Source organism: Chiloscyllium punctatum, chromosome 28 (genome assembly GCF_047496795.1).
Source record: "Chiloscyllium punctatum isolate Juve2018m chromosome 28, sChiPun1.3, whole genome shotgun sequence".
Taxonomy (NCBI): domain Eukaryota; kingdom Metazoa; phylum Chordata; class Chondrichthyes; order Orectolobiformes; family Hemiscylliidae; genus Chiloscyllium; species Chiloscyllium punctatum.
This window is the reverse complement of record NC_092766.1, coordinates 56,345,070-56,352,871: the sequence shown is the minus strand read 5'-3', so window position 1 is coordinate 56,352,871 and position 7,802 is coordinate 56,345,070.

Genomic DNA, 7,802 nt, shown 5'->3' with positions numbered 1-7,802 from the left:
TGTACAATTTTAGTTAAACTCTGTCCCTTCCTGTTCCTTTCAGCTTGTCTTCAGCCACATCCCTATGCTGTTCCGTTGCTTCACCATTTCTCTTTGGATTTGGAAAGTTCCTTTCACCTGAACCCTGTCCCAGCATCCTCTCTTTAAGTTTAAAGCCCTGTCCATAAACCTACCAACATGATCAGCCAGGACCCGGGTCCCAGCACGGTTCCAGTGGGACCATCCTAATGGATTATTTATTAAATCAGATATGGGATGTGGGTGTCTCTGGCTGACCAGCCTTTCTTGCCCAGTCCTAGCTGCCCTTGAACTGAGTAACTTGCTTGATCTTTGAAGAGGGTAATTGGGAGGCAAATACTTTGCTGTGGCTATGTCGTGCAGAAAACGTGAGGGTGGACAGATGTCCTTCTCTGAATGACATAGCAGCCTGGGTTACATTTCCCTGGGCCCTGGGGATATCTGCACCTTTATGCCTGTGAAAACATTTAATACCTCCTCCTTATTGATCTTAACAATCACCGGCTACAATGTCATTCACCTGTGTGAATACAGATGGGAAGTATTCATTGAAGACCTCACCTGCTTTCTCTGACTCCATGCACAGATTGTCCCTTTGGTTTCTCACAGGCCTCCCTCTTTCGCTGAGAATCCTCTTACTCTCATGATGCTGATAAAATACTTGTGGGTTTTCCGCAATCGTATCTGCCAAATATATTTCATGACCATTGCTTGTCCCTCATTTTCCAAAATCCCCTTGCACTCTCTATACTTGTGAAGGGCTTCACCTGATTTTATTGCGCTGTATTTCCTTCATCAAACTCACGATTTCACTTGATCAGTATTCCCTGGACTTGCTGCCTTTATTATTCACTCTTCAAGGAGCACAAGGGCCCTGCGTTCTCACTGCATCACTTTAAAATACTTCACTTTCCTAATATGGACCCTACTTCAGGGAGTTACACCCTGTTAATGTTTGCCAGATCCTCTGTAATGGTCGTGATACTGATAGGAGGCACAGTTGTGAGGGGGACAGACAGGAGACTGTGTGGCTCCAGAGGAGACCCCAGGATGGTGTGCTGCCTCCCGGGTACCAGGGTCAAGGATGTCTCTGAATCGTTATTGAACATTATGAAGGGGGAGGGTGAACATCCAGAGGTCATTGTGCACATCGGCCCACATGACAGAGGTAGACAAAGGGATGGGGTCCTGTGAAATAAATACAGGGAGTCAGGTGAGAAGTTAAAAACGCAGGATATTGACCTTAATGATCTCCAGATTACTCCCAGTGCCAACTGCCAGTGAGGATAGAAATAGAAAGGTAGGCCAGATGGATGTGTGGCTGTAAGTAATCTAATCTAAAACGAGGTCAGGCAAGTGACTGAAGTGTCAGTCGGAGAGCACATTGCGTCCAGTCACCACAACTGTCTTTGTTTTAACATAGTTGTGGAAAACGATCAGTCAGGTTGACAGATTTAGGTCTTAAACTGGAACTGGGCCAATATTGGGGCCATTCAGCAGGATCGAGCAGGGGTTGATTGGGTGAAGGTAAAACTCACACAACACTAGGGTATAGTACAGATGGTTTACAGAGCAAACTGGATTATCTGAACAAGATGGGCAGGCACTATTTCGTTCAGATAATTGATTATTCGGTTAATCGTTTCTATACCTTTCCTCTGGGGCTTGGAGTTTTCAGTCCAGTCTGTTCCCTGTTCAGGTGACTAGGCAGCAGCAAGCCACAAGCAAGCCCCCACATCCTGTCAGACCCCCCAAAACACACCCCGCTCACCTCCAACACCGCACCCACCCGACTCTCAACGTCACCCCCACAAACCGACCCAACAGCGAATCCTGCCCCCAAAACCGTCTGACACCACCCTCCACCCGCCGCCTGCCCCCACCTCCCAGACATATCCTACATTACCCTCAGCCCGTCACCAAACCCGTTCAACACCGCCCCCCCCGCCCATCACACCCACCGCCCAATCCATGTCCATGCCCAGCCCCCGTAAGTGTTACCTGGGTAAGCGGATAGTGAAGAAGGTGTTTGTATGCTTTCCTTTATTGTTTAGAGCATTGATTATAGGAGTTTGGAGGTCATGTTGCAGCTGTACAGCACACTGTTTAGGGCACTTTTGGGATATTGCATGCAGTTCTGGTCTTTTTCCTATTGGAAGAATGTTGTGAAACTTGGAAGTGTTTAGAAAAGTTTTACAAGGATGTTGCCAGGATTGGAGGATTTGAGCTATCGGGAGAGGCTGAAACGACTGAGACTATTTTCCGTGGAGCGTCAGAGGCTAAGGGGTAACATTCCTGAGGTTTATAAAATCATGAGGGGCATGGATAGGATAAACAGACAAGATATTTTTCCCTGGGGTAGTGGAGACCAGAAATTGAGGGGGTAGGTTTAAGATGAGAGATGAAAGATTTAAAAGGGGAAACCTTTTCACGCAGAGTGTGATTATGTATGAAATGTACTGCCAGAGGAAGTGGTGGAGGCTGGTACAATTGCAGCATTAAAAAGGCATCTGGATTGGTATATGAATAAAAAGGGTTTATTGGGATATGGGCCAAGTGCTGGGACGAGATTAGGAAAGGATATTTGGTCGGCGTGGACGAGTTGGACCGTAGGGTCCGTTTATGTGCTGTACGTCTCTAGGTATCTCTGGCTCTAAATGTTTTCCACTGTTCATTTACAGCCTGACTTTTCAGTCTGTTTCCCCTGTTTAACTTGGTCAGTTCTCTCTCGAAATCATATAATGGACTTTGTTCCTGATGCTCGGGTTTTGCTTTATGGTCACTTTAAAATGTCATAATTTCTTTGAATTCCGGTATAATTTCTTGGAGGATCTCGGTGTGATGTTACTCATTCACTCAGCTTCATCACCCAACGGTTGATCTGAGATAATTACATCCCTAGCTATTTGCACAATGCGTTATTCAAAGAAACACTGACAAAAACATTCAAGGAGGATCTCAGATAATATCAGTCTTGCCAATGTGTCTGTCCCAGACTATGCAAAGATTGAAGTCTCCAAAAATTATCACACCCACCTTTGCTACAATTTCGAATGACTTCCTGTTTAATGCAGGGATGATCAATGAAATACTGCAAGGCAGCATAAAAACTGTTCTCCTGCTTGTGTTTTTGACACTTAGCACCCAGAATTTGCATTTAGGCTGATTCAGCTGCAGAATCTGAGGCCAAATGCTTTCTCTGTAATGCCTTTGTTATCCATTAGTGTCAGGGTTCCCATCTTGCTTTTCCATTCTGCCTGAGATCCTGTAAAGTTTTTTACTCTTGAATATTTATGTTCCACTTTTTGTTCACCACGTAATCACGTTTGTCTGGTGATTAAGTCTCATTTATCTCTGTGTCACAAGTCTATTACCTTATTGTAGATACTTTGTCCATTCCAAATCAAAACAACGTTATAATTTCCTCTTCCCCACAATGTCCTGTCACAAACCAATTCATTGATGTACAGTTTTAGTTAAACTCGGTCCCTTCCTGTTCTTTTCTGCTTGTCTTCAGCAACATTCCCATGCTCTTCCGAGGCGTCACATTTTCTCTTTGGATTTGGAAAGCTCCTTTCACCTGAGCCCTGTCCCTGCATCCTCTCTGTCAGTTTAAAGCCCTGTCCATAAACATACCGACATAATTGGCCAGGACACTGCTCCCAGCTTGGTTAATTTTAAATCACTCATGGGATGCTGCTGTCTCTGGCTGGCCAGCATCGCATGCCCACCCTGATCAGCCTTAGAGCTGAGTGGCTTGTCAGATCATTACAGTGGTCATTTGAGCGTCAATCCCATTGCCCTGGGTCTGGATTCATATGTAGGCCAGACTGGCAGCCGAAAACAGATTTGCTTACTGAAAGGGTATTATTAAGGGGTTAGATGTGTATCCCTTACTCTGGCATTAAATTCTGGATGAACAGTCGAGTGAGAGTAACACGAGGTCATTCCCTGGTCTACTGAGAGCTCCCTCATCCCTGAGTACTGCTCCCAGTGCACCTTCTTCCTGACCGTGATTCGATCCTGATAACTTCCTGCACTCTGGTGATATCACACAGTCTCTCTCCATGTGGTATCTGTCACTGTGAGCGTCTAATTGATGGCGGTGACTGCACCTTTTGCAGCTACTCCAGATCCTAAGCCAACAGATTTCTCCACTCCAGGGAGATGAGGCAACTCAGACCAGGGATGGAGACTGGGATTTTCCAAATCTCTGCCGGATTCCGTGCCATTCTCCATGTGCAACCCTCACTGCATCAGTCTAATTTCCCACTCTGTCTGTTTCTCTATCTCCTGTAGATGCTCAGGATGCTCTTGACTCAACAGAATTCCCAATTCCTGTCTCGTCCATCACCACATTGAAGACAGTTGGTCAGCCAGAGAGATGTAGAGTGAGATCAGTAAATCATGCAGCGAGGTAAGATCACACACAGTGAACAGAGCAGAGTGTATTTAAGGGATCGAACTTTGGTCCAGAAGACATGACATCGACACAGTGTTGAAGCACGAACACAGAGCATGATTTTCCCAGGCTCAATCCCCACTGTCTTGTTAATTTTCATCTCTGCTGTACTGAGCGTTCCTTTGTCAATACAGTAAGTTGACAGTTATCAATCCAGGCCTGTGCTGTCTTAGTGAGGATCAGTACAACAGAGGGGAAAGCAGGCCTCCCTCAAGGAGATCGTATTGAAACATGGGTTCTTTCTGTTCTATAGTCCCTCCTCACGCTCTCTCTTGTCATGTGATAGAGTCATACAGCAAGGAAACATCACTTTCGGTCTAACTTGTTTGTGCCAATGTCTTGAATGCTTGTAATTCCCAGAAACTTTCCTATTTCTGTAACCTCCATCACTCCCATATTCTCGCTGTATATTTAAAACCTACTCCGATGCTGACGACTCTCCCTGTATGTAAATTGCTCCAATGTCGATAACATGCCCAATCTCAATAATCTCATCCTGCACTCAGTACAATAATTCCCATAACTATAGTTTTGCACAATACTTACAGTAACCCCGTCTCTGTGAAATCCTCCAGCCTGGACCAAAGTACCCACCTGTGTACTTTCCTCAAGCCCCAAGAAAACATGATATCACTGTAACCTTCTGCAGGTCTGAACACACTTCTGCCTCCTGGCCTATACCACCACACGACCACAGTAACCTTCTCCCAACCCTACCGATCTCCTTACCGATATGAACACCTCCAGACCCTGTTCAAGCCACAGCAGCACTCCACATCTGTTTGCTCGTCCACTCCCTATAGTCCTCCCAGCACCTCAAACACTCTCCCTTTGTGTAATTCTGCAATTTTGGCAGCACGGTGACTCAGTGGTGAGCGATGGTGCCTCACAGTGCCAGGGACCCAGGTTCAATTTCAGCGTTAGGTGACTGTCTGTCTGTGTGGAGTTTGCACCTTCTCCCTGTGTCTGCGTGGGTTTCCTCCAGGTGTTCCAGTTTCCTCCCACAGTCCAAAGATGTGCAGGTGAGGTGAATCGGCCTTGCTAAATTGTCCATAGTGTTAAATGCATTGTCACAGAGAAGTGGGTCTGGGTGTATTATCTTTGGAGAGTTGGTGTGGACTTGTTGGCAGAAATACCTGTTCTCATGCTGTAGGGAATCTAATCTAAACTCTCCCTCTGCGTTCCATATTACTGCCTCTTTGTGTTTCATTGTGTAATATTATTAATAAGGTTTTTGTCTGTTTAAAAATCTGTAGTCAACCGAGTTAAAGTACTCCAGGTAATTTTCATTGTACACTTACCGACACAAGTTTAAAAGTTATGCTCTGGGCTGCCTGCTTAAGAATGTTCTGAGTGGTCTAGCCCAGTCCATAATATCTCGAAAATGGAAGATGCCTCCTTGGGACTTGGTACAAACTAATCACTTTCCCTCCTCATGGTCAGCAAACCATGTTAACATAACAAATGTGCACCAATAGCAATGGAGCCAGGAGGAAAAACATGGAGCAGTCTGTCTTTGCAGTCTATGCCTCATTGGTTTGAAGTGTTGCAGGATCAATGAAATACTCGTATTTCAGTGTAACAGTTAGGAGGGACTGAATGGCCTCTTCTGCTCATGAGTCAGTGTCTCGAGGGACAAAATGCCTTACTGCAGGCCTGAAGGCAGAGGTTCAAGGACTTCAATGGGCAACCCATGGTTCCTGCCTACCAGCATGTTGCGCTTACTCGACTATATCTTCCTGAATTACAGGAGACAAACAGGAGGAGGGAAGAACACAGCAAGCCAGGCAGCATCATGAGGTATGAAATTCAAGATTTAAGGTAAACCAGTTCTTCAGGACTGGGAGTGGGAGGTAGTGGGAGTTGCAGATGAAGAGGAAAGGGAGTGGTTGGGGTGGGGAGAGCAGCGGGATGGTGAGGTACGGCTACGTGGACACAGGTGATGGATGCAAACTGGTTGGGCGATGAGAGGGATGAGTCCAGTGGGGACCAGGAAGGCGGAGTCGTTAGGTGGAATGGAAGGGAGGAGTGTGGGTAGAAAATGGAGTAAGGAGATGGGTAGTAAGATTATTTCAAACTGGAGAACTCAATGTTACATCTTGCAGGTAGTAGGCTTGCCAGGCAGATGAGCTGTTGTTCCTCCAATTTGCGGTCTGCCTCACCAAGGCAACAGAGGAGGCCAGGGGTGATTATGTCGGAAAGGGAGTGGGAAGGGGAATTCAAATGGGCGGTGACAAGGAGGTCAGGTTGGCCCCTGAAGGCCCGGCTGTGATGCTCGGTGAAATGTGCCCTTAGTTTATGTTCGGTCTCCCCAATGTAGAAAAGACCACATCGGGAGCATTTGATGCAGTAAACTCGGTTGGAAGAGAGGCAGGTGAACCTCTGTCTAACCTGCAAGTACTGATTGAAGCCCTATAAGGAAGTGGAGGAGGTGGTGTGCTAGCAGGTGATGCATCTTTTGCGGTTGCAGGAGAAGGTACCTGGGGGTTATGGGGGAGATTGGTGGGGAGTGCTGCACGATAACGACGGGGACAGTCTTGTGGGAGAGGTGCCAGGTGGTGGGATCCAAACTCAGTTTACTGCATCTGGTGCACCCGATGTGGTCTCACTGCATCAGGAAGACCAAATGTAAATGAAGTGAATGATTTGATGAGTATTGCAGTCAGGCTAATAAGGGCTGACCTGACCTCCCAATCACTTCGTATTTCAATTCTCTCCCACCCCCCCACCCGCCCCCCGCCAATCCCTTTCTGTCATGGCCATCCTTAGCCCCCTCCATTGCCACAATGAACCAAACCAAAAACTGGAGGAACAAGACCTCATATGTCACTTGTGCAGCCTACACCCCGGGGACTCAACATTGAAATCTCCAATTTCAAATAACCTTCCTTCTAATCCGATGATTCCCTTCCCAGGCCTTGCCCTCCTTGCCTTCCTCTGATCAACACTTGATCCAGCTACCAAATGGATTCAGTCCCCCCATCACCAACCGGCTGATACCCTTTATCTGTGTTCACTTATGCACATCTTGCAACTCTGCCTCCTCCTCCCTCACCCGCCCCTTTATCTATAGACTCCCTTACTCCTAACCCCAGTCCTGATGAAGGATTATATCCGAGGCGTTGACTTCTCTACATCTTGACGCTGCCTTGATTATTCTGTTCTTCCAGTCTCCTGCGTGTCTATTTTGGATTCCAATAGCTTCTGTATATTTTTTAATTGTCTTCTTGTGGAATAGGCAGGAGAGAGGGAATGCGTTGCACCTGTTTTTATCCAATAGTTTTGAAGGGCTGAATGGCTTTCTTATATTATTGTTAAAACA